Source organism: Topomyia yanbarensis, chromosome 3 (assembly GCF_030247195.1).
Source record: "Topomyia yanbarensis strain Yona2022 chromosome 3, ASM3024719v1, whole genome shotgun sequence".
Classification (NCBI taxonomy): domain Eukaryota; kingdom Metazoa; phylum Arthropoda; class Insecta; order Diptera; family Culicidae; genus Topomyia; species Topomyia yanbarensis.
In genome coordinates, this window is record NC_080672.1 from 50,087,898 (window position 1) to 50,107,413 (window position 19,516).

The 19,516-nt window shown below is 39.9% G+C and overlaps 1 protein-coding gene across 1 annotated transcript in view; it reads right to left on the minus strand.

The window, feature by feature from the left end:
* The window catches only part of LOC131690290 (MOXD1 homolog 2-like), a 71,330-nt gene extending 54,687 nt beyond the window's left edge, over positions 1-16,643 (minus strand). Inside the window, exon 1 of the mRNA XM_058975949.1 lies at positions 15,930-16,643. The gene's annotated coding sequence lies outside the window, so the exon portion shown is untranslated. The remainder of the gene's footprint in view (positions 1-15,929) is intronic.
* Positions 16,644-19,516: the final 2,873 nt, after the last annotated feature.

The following is a 19,516-nucleotide window of genomic DNA, read 5'->3' on the forward strand; positions in this document are numbered from 1 at the left end:
TGCGAGTACAAACTTTCGATTATAATCTTCATCTTCTCCAGGCACTTTGCGTGTGGTCCAGCTCGGCCCTTTATCTTCGCCATGCCAACTCTCCCAAAAGAATTCTCGTTGGCTTTAAGACAAAGCTCCACAAGGTGGGCTTTCTCGCTTAGGTACGATCCAGTTTGCCAACTCATGCGTAATACCGTCAGAACAGAGAGTTACATCTAACACCTCTTCTCTTTATAAAATTGAACGTATACGTGCTTGTACAGTTTAGTATTGAAGGAAACTATAGCAGTTACTCTCATGTATTTAACGGCTTTCTCAGTCTTAATACTCTAGGCAAGCGATTTAATTTTAGATTGCTCGACGTTTCGGCCGTTTTTGGTGGCCTTCTTCAAAGGAAAATCTAGTCTTGTCGTTTTTGTCAGAGTCGTTTATTGCCAACAGTGGGAGCAGTTACAGTAGTTTTATATGGAATAGGTAGTAAACTACGTATAAATTTAGAGCTACCACGTCTAACGGTAAAAAGGGAAATAATTTTTTTAATAGGTACCAGGTGTCTCGCTGTTTTCTGCTGCTTGTTGTGGCGGTTTGGGTATAAATTTGAAAAGCAATGAATATCGGTTGCCATGGTCTCTATTAAGCAGAGTAGATGGATCTTGTTTAGGCATTTCTATTCTTTCACATACATCCAGTTTCTAAAAGTTTAAGATTTGTCGTAAAATGCGGATATTTTCGATGGTAAGTTGATGATTTTAGTTACAAACGTGCTCTTCTACATTTGACTTGAAGTGGTGTAGAGTTCCTTTTGACATAGCTTTTTCTGCCTTTGTTGTTTCTGCATTGTGTTCTTTGAATCTGATTTCTAAATTCCTCTTTGTTTGTCTTACATATATTTTGTTACAGTGTGGGCAAGTTCTTTTATAGATTCCTGATCTGCTTAATTCCTCGATCGAGTCTTTTGTGGATCTTAATCTTGTTTTAGCTGGTTATTTCCACTACTGAAAACGAGGTCTACTTCAAAAGCGTAAATACTACCGATCAACAAGTGACGCAATTGATTTTTTTTTAAATTTCGGAAGCAAGTTTAAAAAATTGTAGGGAATGTAGAGGACTTGACCTTACATCTTTTCAAATTTAGATTTTGATTTGTAAACCCGGACACAACCAACGCTTAAACAAAGTTGTGCATTTGGCAGTTTCGCTCAAACGGCTCTAGTTCTCTGATCCACCAGCTTCTAAACCATTAATTCCAGTTATTTTGCCTGATAATTTACTACAAACAAGTTCCATTCATCCAATAAGCAAAATTCCAATGCATCCCCATAGCGACGGTCGCCACACGGCGCCACCGTCCGGTTTTGTTATCTACATCCGACCGAAGCTGTTCGCGTCGAGCAAACTAGGCACCATTCGATAAGTGACGCCATCACCAACGTTGTCGCCGCGCGAGTTATTCTCTCTCAATTACCTCTTTCACACCACTATCTATCCTTCCGCCCGGAGCGATCTCCGCCCGGGATGAGTCAGACACGCACCTTAAAACCACCGAAAAACCAAAACACCTTGGACCCTCCAGCACCGACCGAAAAAGGTTACTTTTTGTTTGATAATTATTGGAACAGTCGTAAAGTTTTTTATTGTGCCCTCTTTGCCCACTTTTTAACTCGTCACTGAGTCAGCAATGCCAGACACTGACCGTCTCGCAGGCTTTTAAGAAGGTGAATTATTTAATCGCTCTAATATGGGATAATTTCCGAAGCATCTACCAGTGGTCAATCCTCCAGACGCCGGCAGCTAAACAAAAAAAAATGTATTCAAAATGTTTTCACACCGCACCTGACGAGACCCTGTACGGTTTCGGCTTCGAAGATCTTCGAAACTAATTTAACGATTTGGGATAATTGTTGGCTACAATTAAAAAAAGTGGCTCTCGTGCCCGTCCTACACAATTTTCACCACCCGAAGCAAAGGTCCATGCCCAAAACCAACGCATTTTTTCCGGAGCTTTCGTGCATTTAATTACCACGCAACATAAAACCCAGTCTAAACAAGGCGCAGCAAAGTAACTGCCTTTAGTTTAGTTTATTTTATTTTGTTTCATTTCTCGAACGGTGCCGAGAAAAAAAAAAACGAAATTAGTTCCACCCATCGAAACTCGGATGGGGAGAGTTTCTGGTAATTAAACTCTACCAGAAATCATTTAATCAACGTTCGGCTCTGCTCCGGTTCAGTCCCAGGGCCAGGGTCTCACCGGTCTGTGGCAAAGGGAGTTCCTCATAACTTCATAAATTTCGATTCTTGTTTTTCATTCTCCCATTAAAATGCGAGTGTCTCTACGGTGCGCGCTTTGGAGAGTTTCCCCGGGTTCGGCTGACCGATAAATCATCCCAACCAAACCGTCAGAAGGATTCTTCCCCGCCCATCGCATTGCTGCCAGGGCCTGGGTGGGGGAAATCAAATGAAGTTCTCGACGTTTGCATGATCAGGATGGTTGTTTATGATCAGGCGGTCTTCGGTTCTCAGCAGTAACGCAGGAAAAGAGGAGCGTTCGATTCATTAATATAAATATTTTGGTTGTGTGTCTCTTTTACCCCGAAACTCGGCAGAATTTATGATACTCGCCCATTGTCTGGGAACTGTCTAGTTTGTCAGAATTCTCGGAACGGAATTCAATTTGGACTGAGCATTTCCCTGAATGAGAGGTTGTACGATTCGGACAGGGTATGATTTTTGGCAGAAAAATAAACTCAACGCAAGCAAAAGAGCAATGTTTGTTTGATTTATCATTCTTGTACTTCTCCACCCCCTTACTGCTCGACAGAATAAGAAACAGAAAAAAAATCTAAAAGGAATTCACCGGAAAAGCAGACAACCGAGAAACGAGCAACTATTGTCTAGTAAATGACAATATTTTGAGGTACAACTGTCAGGACGATGACAATAGCAACCGGTGGGACGAGTGTGCAAAATGACACGAAGGAAATGAGAAAAGGTGTGAAATTTTATGATCATCGCATCTTCCCTGATGCGAAACGGTCATCCAAGGAGGCTGGCTGGCAGGCAGGCAGGCAGACAGTCAGTCAAAAGGGACAAAGGCGTGTAAACAGAAATTCATATTTTACATAAACAAACATTGGTTGGTTGGGTTGGTCGTTCGGTTTGTGCTGACCGAGCAACAGCCACCAGTCCGGGTGAATAGTTTTTCCGGTCCGTTGTTATCCCTGCTCGGAGACGAAAGTCCTTTCTATCGGTGTGCATCGCAGCAACCTTAAAAAAAGTACCTTCCATTCCGAAGAAGGAAACAATCTCTTTCTCTCTATAAATAATAGAATAAATGCTGTCAAAACACACAAAAGAATTATGAATACAAAGAACCGGAATATTGATGTAAGAAAATATTTTATTTCTGTTTTATTATTCTGATTCCGTTTTGCCGTCGTCGTTTTTCGCTGCAAGCTGACTACACTGGCCAGATTTTGGTTTCGCTTTACACACACAGCGAGATCCAGCTTGTTATTCCGCCGGAGTTAATTTTGGTCAAATACCTGAACTTTGTGATTGAAGAAGAGGAAAAATCAAACGAAGACACGAACGTCATCACAGCAACCACATTTACTAGTTCATTTATGGTCAAGCAGCACAGATTGGTCTCGCTTCTGGGCCCCGATCAGTACCTACATTGTATAGCTCTGCGTAACAATGGCCCCGAGTGTGTTATCTCCGGGAACCGATCGATTGTTTGCTCTTTGAAGATGGTGGAAAGAATCTGTGAAAGTCGAAATCTACTGCCACGTTTGGGCAGGTAGAAGTGATCGAGTTCAATTTCCTCGGTTTTTTGAGCGAGAAATTGAACGGAAACTATCCGTTAGGTTTTGGTTTGATCCATCGTTCTTGCGGGCCACCTGGTCCAAGACAAGTTGGACAGTTTGGGATGCCATGCGTGTTTGATACAGTTGATCAGGAGTTGATAAGCGGTTTGTTCTGTTTTACGTGATGGTGGAAACGATTCTTTTGTGAATAAATGATTATGCGTGATAAATACGCATGGTGGTTACGAGCGAGGCGTATATCACAAGGAAATCACAATCTAAAATGTTTTTATCTGCTATATAATACGAAACGGGTTAAAATTCATCGCTCAGTAGGAAATTTCAATATAATAAGATAATAAGTCCTAAGTCCTAAGAACACAAATATAGACAGATTACATTTATAAACTTTTAAACAATGCTATTATCAGTTACGTATTTACGTAACAGTGAAATCTGGAGGGTTTTGATTCCAAATACCGTTTAAGAGATATTTCAAAACTTTCAAAATAATTTGGCCTACATTAAATGCATGACTTTTTAAGGCGTCTAGCTTTCCGAATATTGATTTCGCTCATTCGTGAGTTAGCGAGTTTTTTTTTCTCATATAGCACTCTACCAGTAGCGAATACTGAATTATTCTAATTTCTTCGTATTCTGGTAGACTCCAATCATATGCTGGCATACGAAATACAGGCTAATTTTGAGTCGTATTTACAATGTGATCTCATGCACCTGACTAATACGACTAACATTGAATGATGCCGCCATCATTTATCGATTCAAGTAATTTTGGTGTTGACTATTTTTATGTATTTTTTAGTAATTTGTTGAGTAATAAAGAAAAATATAATATTGGCGGTGTTCCAGTAGGTGATTTAAAAAAGTTCTCGGCATGTAGGAATTGCTCCTCAGTATGGAGATGAACAGCGCTAGCATATTTAATTCTGTCTTTTTCCATGTTTAAATGAAAAAAGCTGCGTAACATCACTTGCAATTTCTTTTTTATTAAAGTTAATTATACATTCTCCACTCCTATGGATTTCTCTATACTTGGTATTTCGAAAAATCAGTACAGTAAGCTCTACTTCAACTTAGAAAACTCAAAGAGGCGACCATTTTTGAGAACGATTAAATCTGTCTTTTTGCTTCCTTCTACACAACATTTTCAAAAAATCAATCTAAGTATTCGTGGCGTTGTTAGAATATTACTGATTGATTTACGTGATAATTCTACCAACGGTGTGCAAAAAATTTCTTTTTCGTGATTGAAGAGTGATGCATTTCGAATTTTTTTCAGTTGAACATTAATTGAAAAAAAAAATTTAGCGCGCTTGTTAGTTTTCCGAACCATTCCCTAGTAACCAATATGCATTAGAACGAAGCCTAATATCTGCTTCATATCTGCATATAGAGCAATCTTTAAGCACCGTTAAGAACTATGTTCTAATATAATGCTGATCTAATTCCAGAAAAGACGACTGTGCAGAGATTGACAACTCGTTTTTCGCATTACTAACGCTATTGTATGGCATAAATGAAAAAAATTTAAATTTGAAATTATTTTGATTGTGACTAAATTTACTTTCGATAATCAGTTACCCAGAGTCTAAATATTTCACCTAAACTGTGTATATTTATTCTAAAGTATCAGTAAACTGTTCAGACCCAAGTAGATACAAAACTTCCACAACGCAAAATTATATTCTCAGATGTATGAATCCTGTCTAAACACCTACCCACTACCCAATCCGTGATACCTGTGGGAATGTCACCGAGTCGGGGCCTTCCGTTAAGTAAGTGCCACATCTAAATTTCCTTTCTAATATCCTAAAATACGGTAAAGATGCTTGTGGCCCACCTCTGGTTCCTCTTAGGCCAAGTTCTCGCTTCGATTTGAAAAATTATTATTCCTAACCATTGTTCCTCAAGTAGACCGACGACGGATATATATATATATATATATATATATATTTGGTATTGCTTGAAACATTTTGATAGTAACAATACGGCGTGAAAAATGGTACAGAATAAATAAAACATTGCAGAGAAATAATGCACTAAAACCAAAGAAATGTATAGAATTTGCTCCAGTTACGTATGATTTGTCCGAAGTCGGAAAGTGACGTTCTACAGTAAACTGGGTATATATTACGGTCCAGCTCAATGACTGTTGAATTTTAATATTACCACAAGATGCAACGTTTATTGAATGTAGAAGTTGAGCATTCACTTAAGGAAGTTATATTTATACAGTTCCATCATACACGAAATTCTGCACAGATATACCAAACAGCATACGCTACTATTCCTAAAACCCCTTTATGTACATAGCATGACCCACTCTGCAGTTCTGTATATCGTCATTGTTGTGCCACCTTGGGGCAAGCGCCATCTAGCATATCTCGAGACAAACAAATTTTAAAGTTTGAAATTGAAGATTTTATAAATGGTACAAAAAAATAAAAAAGACAATTGATACTTGTTTTGAATTATTGAGTCAACTATTACAAAGATTGGTTGACTATATTAAGAGTTTTTTTTGCTAACAATGTAAACAAAAGTCGCACTAACACGTGTCATTAATGTGTATTCATGATAAAATATGCAAGACGTGCCACAATTGAGCATGGAAAATTTTCTATAAGAAAAAGGCATTGAATTTTAACTTTTATTTTCGACCTAATTTAATTTAGAAACAATCAGTGAGTCGCATTTTAAGGAACTTGGTGAAGAAATCTAGCAAATAGAGCAATTCTTGGTTACAGTGTTGTTAAATACGATTTTTTAAAGTTTAAAACTAAAACTGAATTTTTCTCGCATCGGATTTTTTTTAAATTTATGCCATTGTGTTTCTCAGACATTCTCACATAGAAGTACAAAATCTGAAACTTCAACATAACTAGTCATTTCCAAGATACAGTTATTAGAAGCCAAAAACTTTTTTCGTCATATTTCAGTAAACATAAAAAATTTCAAAATTTCGATAACTCCAATTTATAGAGGTTTTTCGGACAAGTGACTTGGTACTCATTTTACCCCAAAATGGCGTTTATCATATGATAGCACAAAAGCTACGATAATATATTCTACGAAAATCTTACAGAAGACAGGCGACAGACGACAGACGACAGGCGACAGACGACAGACGACAGACGAAAGGCGTCGGACAACATAAATCATATCTCACACTAATCAGCTAAGTGTTCCTATGTGTAGACGAGAAATCTTCCGAAAATAACGACGTACGGCTATTGACCCAAAACATCTCTGATTATAGTGTTTGCGGTGAACACCATATCTCCGCAACCAGTGCACCGGCTCAACTGATTTTTTCACCTGTTTTTTCTTGCTATAGTAGCTAGCTCTTAAAAGAAAAGTTTTAAACACAAAACGAAAATAAGTGTGAGTTTACCAAAATAATTGATCATGAAAAGCAGGGCTCGTTTCCATAATTTGAAAGGTGTGACAAATGTCCAACTTTCCTCTAGAGAAAGTATTTTGATTAAATTTGAAATAAATACTTCTAAGCATTATCTGTTGATCCCCGGTTATGGGCCACCTAGAAAAATTTCGATGATTTTAAGTGATAAAAACAATCACTTAATTTGGAACATGATTTTTAAGCTGACTTTTCAACACTATATTCAACATAAAAACTGCGAAAAGATGTTTTTGGTTCAAAGTGCACTACAACACTAGCATGTTTTAAGATGTGACGCAACGAAAAGTTTCAGAGCACTAGAAATAAGCACACTTCCAAAAGAGCGGGTGACCTGTATCCGGAAACGTTCCCCTATAACTTCAATAAAAAATCGCAAAACTGTTGTTTAAGAATTTATTGTTATAATGAAAAAAATCCTGAATATATCAGATCGGTTGGTGAGCGTAGTCTGGAGATATCGTGCTTACCACAAACACTTTAAAAAGATAATTTTAAGGGTAAGTTCCATAGCTCTTTTAATTTTAAGAAATTTGTTATCTACTTTGTATAACACATTAATTGGATAAAAATGATTTTAACATGTGTCAAAAATATATAACTCTTTAATCAATCTTCCTCTGTGAATAATTCTATACGCAAAAATAATCAGAACTGCACAGAAACCACATTAAATAATGTAGACCATAGACAAATCAAAAAAATTAAAATTGAATACCATTAAGGCCCAACTTTTTCTAGCGCATGTAGAAAAAATCCGAGAAACTTTAGCCGATAAGGATCACAAAAATCTATTGCTTTTGATTTTCAAGTAAGTTGATGGACTGTTTCAATTCAGCCCCCAATTGGTGCCCAACTTAGTGTTAGTTTGGGTTCATCGTCCAATTGGCCTCAAGTTGGAGCTAATTACTGAAGCGACGAATCGATAAATCAATCCAAACTTTATGTAACAAAAAACTTGTTTTGATTATCTCAGGCGCATCTTTTGCAATGCTGTAAGCTGCTCAATTTATTTCTTCTGATGCTTATTTTAATTCTCCATGAGCATTTACATTAGTTGGGTTTCTCGGAATAGGTATTCAACAGGTTTATCATTTTTCTATAATATTTCAAGAGAACAAGAATACACCAACACAACATTTTCACAGTTAACGACAACTGTTCCTGGCAGCACGGCTACAATTGAATCCAATCTAATAGTAATAGGTACTAAATTCACTTGCTTTTGTGGGCAAATCTTGCCTAAACCAAAATAATAGAAGTTCTAAAACGTTGTCTTATAGACAATATTCCCGAGGGGTTATGTTTAAAAATCCTTAACCTCCGATGGTCTTTTGGCTTTCAAAAAATTATAGTGAATAAGTTTACACAAATATAGATAGAAGAACAAATTACTGCAACTGAAATTGCATCAAGCTAATTGCTCAATCTTAGGTATAGATCATACAAGTGTGCGAAAAAGTGGTCGCAGTGGTTAAGCTTCCCTCAACTGAATCATAGTATTTTGGTCATACGTAACATAAAACTACCGTAACCATCAAACTGGAAACAACTTAGGTTTCAGAAATCTGAAATATTTCCCTAATTCCGCCAAATTTGTAAACCAGATTGTAACAATACTAGTTTATTTGAATAAACATAAAAATACTACTTTATTTGAATAAATCCGGAAAGAAAAACAAATATTCTATCAATGTTATAAATCTAATTTCGTTGCTGTTCAGATCCCCAACTACCATGTATGGCTTTTGCAGTGACAGTGTCTTACGAAATACGGCGGAACGCATCAGTAGCAAAAAGATTCAATCTTGCATCGGCCGATATGCTAGTACGTAAATTTTGTTTATCTGGCAAGGCATCTGAAGTTGCAGTCAGCCAGTCGAGGAGTTCGTGTGTACTACAATGCTGTGCCTATTCCAATAATCTAACCTTCCATCGAAACGAGTCGTTTATTTTAAAGGCTGAAGTATCAATTACTAACAATCCCGGTCAATACTATAAATCTACAAGATATTGATATTAGTGGCGGAAGGCTTCCGCTATTTAGTCAGAACTTCTTGCATAATTCAGGCTCACAACCGAATCAGAAGATCGTAACAAAAAACTATCTTTGGCTATTGGCTTTCTCAGTCGTGTATGTATGTATCAAATGACTTAATTTTTGATTAACCGACGTTTCGGTCGTTTTTGGCGGGTTTTTCAAGGAAAACTGCAACAAAACTATATTAAGTTACTTGCGTACACTGTAAAGCAAGATAATTTAATATAGTTTTATTATAGTTTTCCTTGAAAAAGGCCGCCAAAAAGGCCGAAACGTTGGATAAATCAAAAATTAAGTTGTTCGGTACATATATACAAGACTGAGAAAGCCAATAGCTAAACATAAAACACCCCCAGTCGATCAAAAAGTTACAAAAAAACTATCAAGACTATATCTAGCATTGATACTATAATTTTCTATTATAGCTACTAACTAATTCACAACACAAACCAAGTTTAAACCATAAACATTCGCCCATTGCACAATGTTGGCTATATATTTGCACTTATGTTGCATTGAAACTCTAGTGTAGCATTAACAAATGCAATCAAGCTCTATATTAACATCATATATGCAAACAGCCGACAGCCGAAATAAAATATCATCACTTTTTCCATAGACTATACGTCTATATAATCTAATATATAATATATTGCCTATAATCGCAAGTCAGTCCCATGTAGATAGGGAATCGCATAGAACATGGGACTGACTTACGATTATGGGCAGTATATAAAGCTGATATCACGCGTACATGCTTCAAGGGACTTTAATGCAGGTATGCTTTACAGGATTACTAAAGGTAATTTTCATAAAACATTATTCATATCGTGTGAAAAAACGTAATTCCGATAAGGATATTCATGACAATGCATCAGAAGGGTCAATTACGGTTCTAAACAATATTTTAATGTTATTTCTTTTTGCGCATCATACTGAAAAGAAAACATTAAAAATTGTTGCGAATCCAACCAATTCAAGATTTTTAATAGCGTAAGTAGTGCCAATCTCAAGCTTTCAAATTTAACATGTGTACACTGATGCAATATAATAGCATTAATAACGCAAAAACGATATATGCACAGTATTAGCACATCGCGTTTTTTGGCATAATACGAGCATTAAATCAGCCAGTACGTTATAATGCTTATTGGTTAGTTGGGAGTTAGCTAATAAAATCGCATTCTCATAAAATCTTGTTATTTCATTCTAATCGGAAATACGGGCTAAGCTGACACGTACAACTCCATATTTGGCAGAACATCTGTAGCTGCGGCGAATAATCTGATTTAAGCATCAATACTCCAGTGTTGCTTGTATCGGACCACATTTTCGAATCGATTCGATCTTTTGGAAACAACTGAGTCGGAACGCACAAATTGAAACATTTTACTTCCGAAAGTTGATTACGCCGTCGGTCGCTTCAATCCACCAAACCCAAAACTATTCCACCGATTTCCACCATCAATTAGACCGCCGAGAGCGACATGAGTCACCGGTGGACCCACCAACAAAAAAAAAATCCAAACATTTCCGATCCGTGTACCAGCACTGACACTAAACGGTGATTTATCAGGAAATATCTGTGGTTGCTGTTTGAAAACTCTCGAAAAACCAGTTTTCTCAAACACACTCTGTTAGGCCCATCGCGCTCTGCTTTCTGAGATTTTGTTTTCTTCCTTACGCCTTTTCTCTCTCCCTCTCTGTTTTCATCTAAAACAGCATTCCTTCGAGACTAGCCAACCGAGCCAAAAATGAACACTAATACGAGATGGAGAAAAACAACAACAAAACCAACAAGAAAACGGTAGAATACCTCAACAGCAAGATCAAGAACGCTGCGGGAATGTGGGTCTGGCTGGCGTTCAGCGACCAAGGCGAGTGAGAAAGCAAGAGCACTTAAGTCCGTCGGATCACGTTCAGATTTTTCTACTCGTTGCTTTTGAGTCGCGTTTCGGTCCCTGGAAGCTGTGGTGGCGGCGGCTGCCGCTGCTGATGTTGTTGAGATGCGAAGGCCGAAAAAGGCTGCTTTGAAATTTAATACATCCTCAGCCGAGTGGAGAGTAGCTCCGGCTTCGGCTCCGGCTTTAGGAGTCCCGGCAGCAGCTTCCCGAGGAGAAATTGGGCTTGAAAAAGTGTGGTAAATAAAATATGGCATTAGAGGTTCGAATCGGGACATCGTAGAAAATGAGCTGTTGCTACGGCCCTGGGTATGGTCTCGTGAAACTTTCAAGGTTGCCGATTAGGGGTTTTTTTGTTGCTCCCGTTTTCGACCGAGCTGGGGGTACAAATTAATTTTTGTGTAAAGCCCCTTTTGCGGGAAGTATTGGATTACCGCTTATACGTGTCAGCGCGGTTGCGGTGGCAAGAAGCTGTCAAACGAGCAAAACGGATCGAAATCGGTGCCGTGGCGTATGATGTTTTGACAGTCTGTGTGCGCCGGAAGGTTTGCTTTCCTTTATATAAATATTTATACCGAAAACGGACGCGGTTTGTAGGGATGCTGATCAAGCTGTTTGCAGTCTTCCACCGCCCCCTCCCCAACTAGAATGACATCCGAGACATCAGCATGATCCCGTCTGTTGTGGTTTGCGGCCTCGATTGCGATGGTGGTGATGCGAATAATTAAACCAGTTCCACGAAACAAGGTGTCAAAAATATTCCGATTAACAACACTTCACTCTCATTCGAATAACATTTGAACACGTTGAAATGTTTATATTAATTGAACAAGACGTTTTTACGCTGGGATTTTTTGCCCAATCTTACGGACAGCAGATGGCGTAATCGAGTGCTTTTTCTTGCGTTTTCTCAATGCCGCCGGGTCGAGAAATCAATCGCAAGCAAAAAAAACTATTATGAACGATAATTAGTGTGGACCAGTTTTGAACAGCAGCAGCGGACAATTTAACTAATAAAGCTGCCTAAGCAACGAACTTGGCAAACGTCCTTGGGTAGCCTCCGGCGGTCACACAGATGGTGTCGCATGCTGCCGCAGATCAGTGCCGCCGCCAAGGTGCCAATTATGGCGCCTTTCCAAGTCTCTAATCGAATCGAAATTAAATTACAACCCGACGAGATTTATCGGGCGTTTCCCGAGTTGCGAACTGGATTTTTTTACGTGCACTCTATCGCTCTCTCTCTCGCTCGCTTCGTCTCGCGTTGTTGCTTCAGTTCGCTAACTTCTGCGGTTTGAAATTGGAACGGCCGGCGTCGAGTTACGAAACTCCGATCCACTCAGCTCTGAACGGGCACACACTTGTTCGTTAATGTTGTGTAATGCGATATGGCGAGCTCGCTGGAGGATTCCGGTTTTGGCATTTGGGTGGTCTGGTGTGGGAAATGTAATTGTGATTACATACGTCTAGCTGATGGCGTGATTTTGATGATGTTTTCTTCCGAGACGTAGGATGCAAGGAAGGTAATTACCGTGCTCGTGTATGAGATAAGCTCATATCAAGGTAAGTGCAATGATTCATATTTTCACTAACACTCTGTCAACTGTCAATCTGTCAATAAATTACTGAACACTCGAGGGAAAGGAAGCTGATGGCAACAAATTACCAATCGGTCTAAGTGTTTCCCGTGTGGTCGTAACAAATCTTTCGGGCTAATTACAGCAGCCGAAACGACTCTATTACTGGGAAACATACATTTTCACCGCCAGCAGGACCAACCGGTCTCTGCGTAGTGTCGCTTTGATGTTGCCTGATGGTTTCCATCATCCGCATCCACTTGAACGGTTGCGGTTGCAGTTCCAAAACGCAACCAGCAATCGTCAAAAGGAAGTATTTCATTATCTTTATGGCCTCCGAATTTCGCTGTTGCTTCTGCTACACCCAACGAGCAGGTCCCGACCAGCAAACCTCATCCGACCATTATTCATCCTCCTTTAAGCACCCTAGAATAACAATCGTACGTTTTTCTTCACCAAATATACAAATTTTTCGATGTTGCTCGACCATATGGTTGATCCTCTGTAGCGAGATCAACAGCTTAAGTCGAAGAACACGTGAGGGTTTGCGTAAAACCACTCCAGCAGCGGAGTGTATTCTGTTTACGGAATCTTCTTCGAATGTTTTTCTCGTTGCGCTCCGACGATGTTCATTTTCTCCCCGGGATCAAGAGATAAATATTTACATCAAATTTTCTCCCTCAACTAGCTGATCTAGTGCGGGTCGCGATCACCGCCCTCACGAACTCTCAAAATGTGTTCGCCGTTAATCCAATTTCCTGTTGTCTTCCGCAAGGGCTTTTGTTTGTTTTAAAACAATCCAGTGCACGTTTTGCTGCCCGATTCCCGAACCCGGGAGGAGGGGTCCGTTATTGTCGTAAAACCGCAGTCGGTCTCCGTATGACGCACTGATCAATTATGAATTCCGGGACTTATTAAATTTTATGCCGGCGTCGCCGCCGTCTGCCAGCACTGTGTGTGCGCGCACTTCAACTAGAATAATAATTTATAGAATTTTATGATTGCAATAAAAGTAGGAGTCGTCTTCGCACGGAAATATGACACACGGTACACGGGAGAGAACCCTTTTCCATCATGGTTCAACGCAGAGAAAAAAACCGAACGAATTGAATTGATATTTGCTTGCACTATGGCAGCAGCCATGTGTCACCGGTTAGAGAGGTCCCTTTCTGTCCGATATGGAATTAATTAATATCGCGACAGGGGGTGGACTTGGTAACTGCAATCTCATTCACGAAGGAACCCAGGCTCAGAGGAGGACTGTTGAGGACCGAGGCGAAAAGGTCGTTTAGCAAATGACATACACGACTCGGCCAACAGATGCGTCTTTATGAAAAAAAAAAAAAAAAAAAGGAGATGACGGTGGTGATGAAGATGATGCTGACTTGACATATATGCCAGGCCAGTGTTGAACGTTATGAAATGACGAACACGTTCTATTTTTAATGATCGATATTAGTCGAGCTAAGTGGCGAGGTCGACACCTACTTCTGAACAACCGGACCAAGTATTGGCGGCTGCTGGATACGCACAGTTCGCAGGCAAAGTACGTTAACAAATGCGTTGCAGCTGTTTCAAAATAAAAGTTGGAAGCGGAGGTCAATTTGAAACTCGTGTAGGCACAAATTGGCTAAAAGAGACATCGTCTGGATGAGATTATGGTCCATTAGATGATATTTATGATGTTTATCTTCCATGCTACCGACACGCTAGGTTAGAATCAGCGTATCGATGGCAGATGAGGCAGGTTGTTTTTAAATTTGAACGTTTACGATTCCTCTACGCGGAAATTTCGTCGAACGTGTTATATTAAAAATCAAATTTTCATTGAAAGATCAATGAACTGGACTGGAATCCAATAAAGTCATGCATCATGAAACCGAACTTCCCAATTAAAAAGTATCCACTAACATCTTCGCAACCTCAGCCCGTCAGATGTGCTGCTCGGAGCTCCTACTTGTTTACAGTTCCGAACAAGAATGTCACCACCTCCCACGCCCCCCGGCTGGAGAGCTAAATCTGCACACAAAACAACACACGAGCAACTCCTGCGATTATGAAAACATAAATATCTCTATTTTTACGGTCCCTTCTGGCGAAGCTGAGTGTGAGACAGTTTTGCGCCTGACACCGTCCGTCGGCGCAGAATTTATATCCCGACAGATGCGCCGACACCGTCGCTTTTGCTGCTCCCACCAGCAAATTAGCGATCTCGATATCCATAAATTATAAGCTTCGGCCGCCATCGGTACAACGGTGGACCGCGCGATTAACCCCTATCGTTAGCTGCCCACCTCTGGAAGCGATGACTAGTCCGAAAATCCCGTGGTCCCCCCCCCCCGAAACTCCCAACTAGGTTAAGGCCCTGTGGAATGTTTCCCTCCTCGAACGAGCACTGGCGTGCAGCAATTATTCATAACGTTAATTTGCCATTGATTTCCTACTTGGTGAGCATCTCGAACGCGGTCTTGGGATGGTAATAATCGAACTGTGTTATTACTTTGTTTGTTTGCTTCGCACATCTCTTCGCCGCTCTTGAGAAAGGCAGCTAATTTTCATATGATTCATCATATTTTCTTCCCCGGCATCAGCTTCATCATTACTGTCTGAGCTGGTCTAGGAATTCCTAACCGGCCTACAGCGAAGGCGCTGGGCTTTTACTGTTCTGCCTATGAGTGCAACCATTTTCGTAATCTAATTGAATTCGAAAATTGTATACAATTAGGTTCCCACACGTACATTCCACAGCAATAACTGTTAGCCGAATGCTACAGAAATTCACAATTGTTTCAATTCGTTTGCACTCGGAATGGAGCTGCTTCCTCTTCAAACAGTGTTCTGCCCACTCCAAACCACAGGGAAACAATTTCAAGTATTTGAGATGTTCACCAGAAGCATCGCCACCAGTGGCACATAAATCCACTTCAGTTCTATTTCTAACGTTTGTTTCAAGCGCCCCATAAAACTGCTATCTGAAACTTCATAAAAGCCCAACGCAAGCCCTCTTTTATAGGTTTAGCTATCCACTGACTAGGCCAGGAAATAGAAAGACAATGCACACACTTTTATGACTTTGGTAAATTGTTTCCGATCCAGTTTTTTGTTTTAGATTTACTGCGTCTGATGTAAGCGTTGGAAAGATATTAGCATAAAACCGATTTCCGGAACACCAACCTTGATAAGCAACCACCGGAAGTTTTCCTAACAAACAGCACTCCACAGTTTTTCAACTCGCCGGTTCTCTGTGGTCTTAATCCAATATTTGCACCGAACTGATAAAAACGGAAACTCGACTCCCAGCACACTCTAGCACCACCCTGAACAATTGTTTTCACTCTACCAGCTCAAGAACTCATATCGCCTCAAATATTTGCTTCGTTAATCACTCGCGCTCGCTTTAGCTTTTCGTCATCAGCTAACTTATCACATTTTCAGGCATTGACCTCACTATTACCGCTCCCTCTCTCAAGCAGCTAAATTTCTTTCACCGCTTATCACCGCCCCAATTTCCACTCGCTCGCATTTGGCATAATCCATAATCGGTTTAGTCACACCTAAACACTGCAGCCAAATCCATCAATCATTTGGTTTTTTTTTTTGGCTATTTCACTAACCACGAATCAGCGCCTTCTGCGATAGCGTCAAAATTTCACCAGTTCTGCACCACCGCGCGATCATGCACGGACACGTCGTACGGTAAACACACACGCGAAACCGTCTGCGTTCAGAGCGATCTCAAAAACACGCACACTCCAGGTCCAGTTCCTCTTGCACTTAATCCGACGACGAAGGCCCCTTAGCAAGAGGAAGCAACAACAAACAGAAAATCTAGCCCCGACAATCGAACGGAACGGCGCGCAGCAAAAATCCAACTTAACTCTAGCGATGTCACGATGAAACTGAAACACATTCGCCGAACCAGAGGGGGAAACAAAAACAGAAAACCTCAAGTTTGATTGTTGTTGTTGCAGCCGCCTGCCTCACGACACCACTCAAACGCACCAGGCCTTCGGACTCGATAAACAACTCGCACACACGTTCTCACCCTCGTTCATCATTACGGGTTATGCTTTGGTCCCTGTAACTCCGAAGCCGGTCCCGGTCTGTATAGCGGCCCTTACACGTTCAATATTTTTGTCAATACTAGAGAGTATTGACAAAAGTATTGTACGTGTAATGGAATTTTTTTTATTGACGATGTGGATTTCAAACGGGACTGAAATATTGTAACAATACCGTCAATACTGGTATTGACAAAAATATTGAACGTGTAAAGCGGGCCTATGACACACTCACACGATTAAAATTTAATTGAATTCGTTCGACTTCGATGGCTCCGAAGGGAACGAACCTGGCCGAATCACCTCCCACCACTTTGATGGCTGCCAGGGGTGGGGGAAACCATGCTGGTCCGTTTCGAACAGTCCTGCTTATCTTGCGCTTTGCTGTTTACCCCCACCACCGAAACAGCCGAACCAGGCCGAGCATAACCGAAGCCGATCGGACGGTGTTTGCGTTGGTATTGGTGCGAACTTTCGACGCATAGTTGGCCATGCGTGACTGACTGTCTTCGCTTCTGCATTGTTTTCCCAATTCGTAGTCACTTCCCGCTGGGCCTTGTTTTCATTCTTTCTGTGCTTACGTGCCTTCGTCAGCCATTCTTCTCTTGTCATCCACGTTTCGCTGGGTACACAGCAATAGTGTCTCACTGTCTTGTCTTGTCGTTCGGCATAAGTGCGCCGTTGGATGGCTCCGCCAGTCGCCCTGCCGCGGTGTGTTCTTCGCGGTTACGCAGCTTTGAGCTCGAGTGAGAATTTGGCAGTTTCTCATGGTGCGAGCCCTTGCAGTTACACAGGTTTCGGCATGTTCACTTTAGGCGGTTTTTTCCACTAAATCGGGCCGAGAGCGATGGAGGAGACAGAAAGTATTTGTCATAAAAATTAATTGGGTAAAACAAAGTTTCTGCATTTTTGGTGAAATGTAAGATGAATCGTGCAGCCATTACTTACGGGATATCTGCAAATCGATGCATGTAAACATGTATTTTAACTGAATAAGAATAGCCTCGTATAAACAACAATTATTGAGCGAAAATTCAAAGTAATTGGGACGAATTAATATTCGAGTAGAGATGAACTATGAGCCCTGCTATCAAAGCTAAAAATATCACGAAAAATTTGAATTATTTCTTAAAGTTTGAAATTCAATCACCAGTAATCGTTATACAATTTTTAGCAGAAAAGCTGAAGAGTGTATAGCAATAGCTATTAGATTAAAGGACGAACACCAAATTACTATTTGCTATGTGATGAAATATGGTTCAATTCAATTTGATCTCTAGAGAGAAAACGAATATTGTCATATTGACCAAAAAAGTTTCGACTTCGTTGTGGTTTTTATTAGGAATCCCGTTCGATGAGTTTAGTTGTGCATATAAGTTGTGTAACATTTTTCGGATTCAGTGTCCAGTTGGTGGTCAAGTCCGTCTGTCAGCTACTGATGAGACGAAGCAGAATCACTAAAATGCGATTAATCGATATAAGGTATAGTGTCCTCATAGACAAATTTGATTATAACCAATTTTTCATCAATAGATTTCGATTAAACGAAGTGTGGGTAATGCCAGAGACATAGTCGGAGTGAAGTAGAATAAATTTAATTCCAATACAGCAATTGTTATTGTCTTCTGGAAAGTTGTATTAAAGTTAAGTAAATGTAGATGTTGAAAGAACTTTTCATTTCATCACTACAAAAATTAAAATTCTTAGCTAGGAGTTTAACGGGATCTACTCATTTGATGCTCTTAAAAAAGTGTTTTCTAGGACTTTTTTGGACCTCAAAAGGCAAGAAAAACCCTTTTTGGACCAATTTTTTTTCTACCTTATATAGGGTTCCAAAATTATTTTTCCTTAGAACTGTTGGGGCCATGGAACACGAAAAACCTGTATCGTTCAAGATATATGGGACCGTTCATAAACCACGTAGACCGAAATTTGAGAATTTTTAACCCCCCTCCCCTCTAGTAGACCTTAGAAGACTTTTACCAACCCCCCCCCCCCTCCCACCGACAAATGTCTACGTAGACTTTTAATATTCGCGGGAAATGTGAAATTAGCAAGAAGCACATTATAATGTTCAATTAAAAATTAGCGTTCAGATTTATTTCAAGCTTTTTAAATACTAAAGAAAGGTTTTTCACATTGTTTTTTTGTCTATGACTGATCAAATCAATTAATACGAATTCAAGGTGCTTTCCAACGTTTGTGTAGCGGAATACTTCTTTTCAAGGTTAGTCAGTCAAGTATATGTAAAAAGATATATTGCTATAACTAGTTCAAAATTTGGCCGAAGTGCGACCTACACCAACAATGCAGAATTAGAGTAAGGTGGGGCAAAAGTGCGCACCTAACAGTTTTCGTAAAATGACTATTGGTAGAAAAGCACTAGAAAATCGGCATAATTACAAATTAATACACTCATCACACATCTTCAAAACACAATAGTGGATATCTCTTGGTTTTGCTTGTAATCTGAGAAATAATTATTTTCTCATGAATACTCAAATGCGCACTTTTACCCCATGGTCGGGGCAAGAGTGCGCATAGCACGGGGCAAAAGTGCGCACTGATTGAATAGCCGATTTATTACCGCCCATAAATTATACTAATCAATTTTAGGATATCCATCCCCTCTTACTCTTCCTTCATAAATAAAAAGTACCCCTCCCTCTGCCTCGGTTGATGTTGTTCAGTTTTCCATTA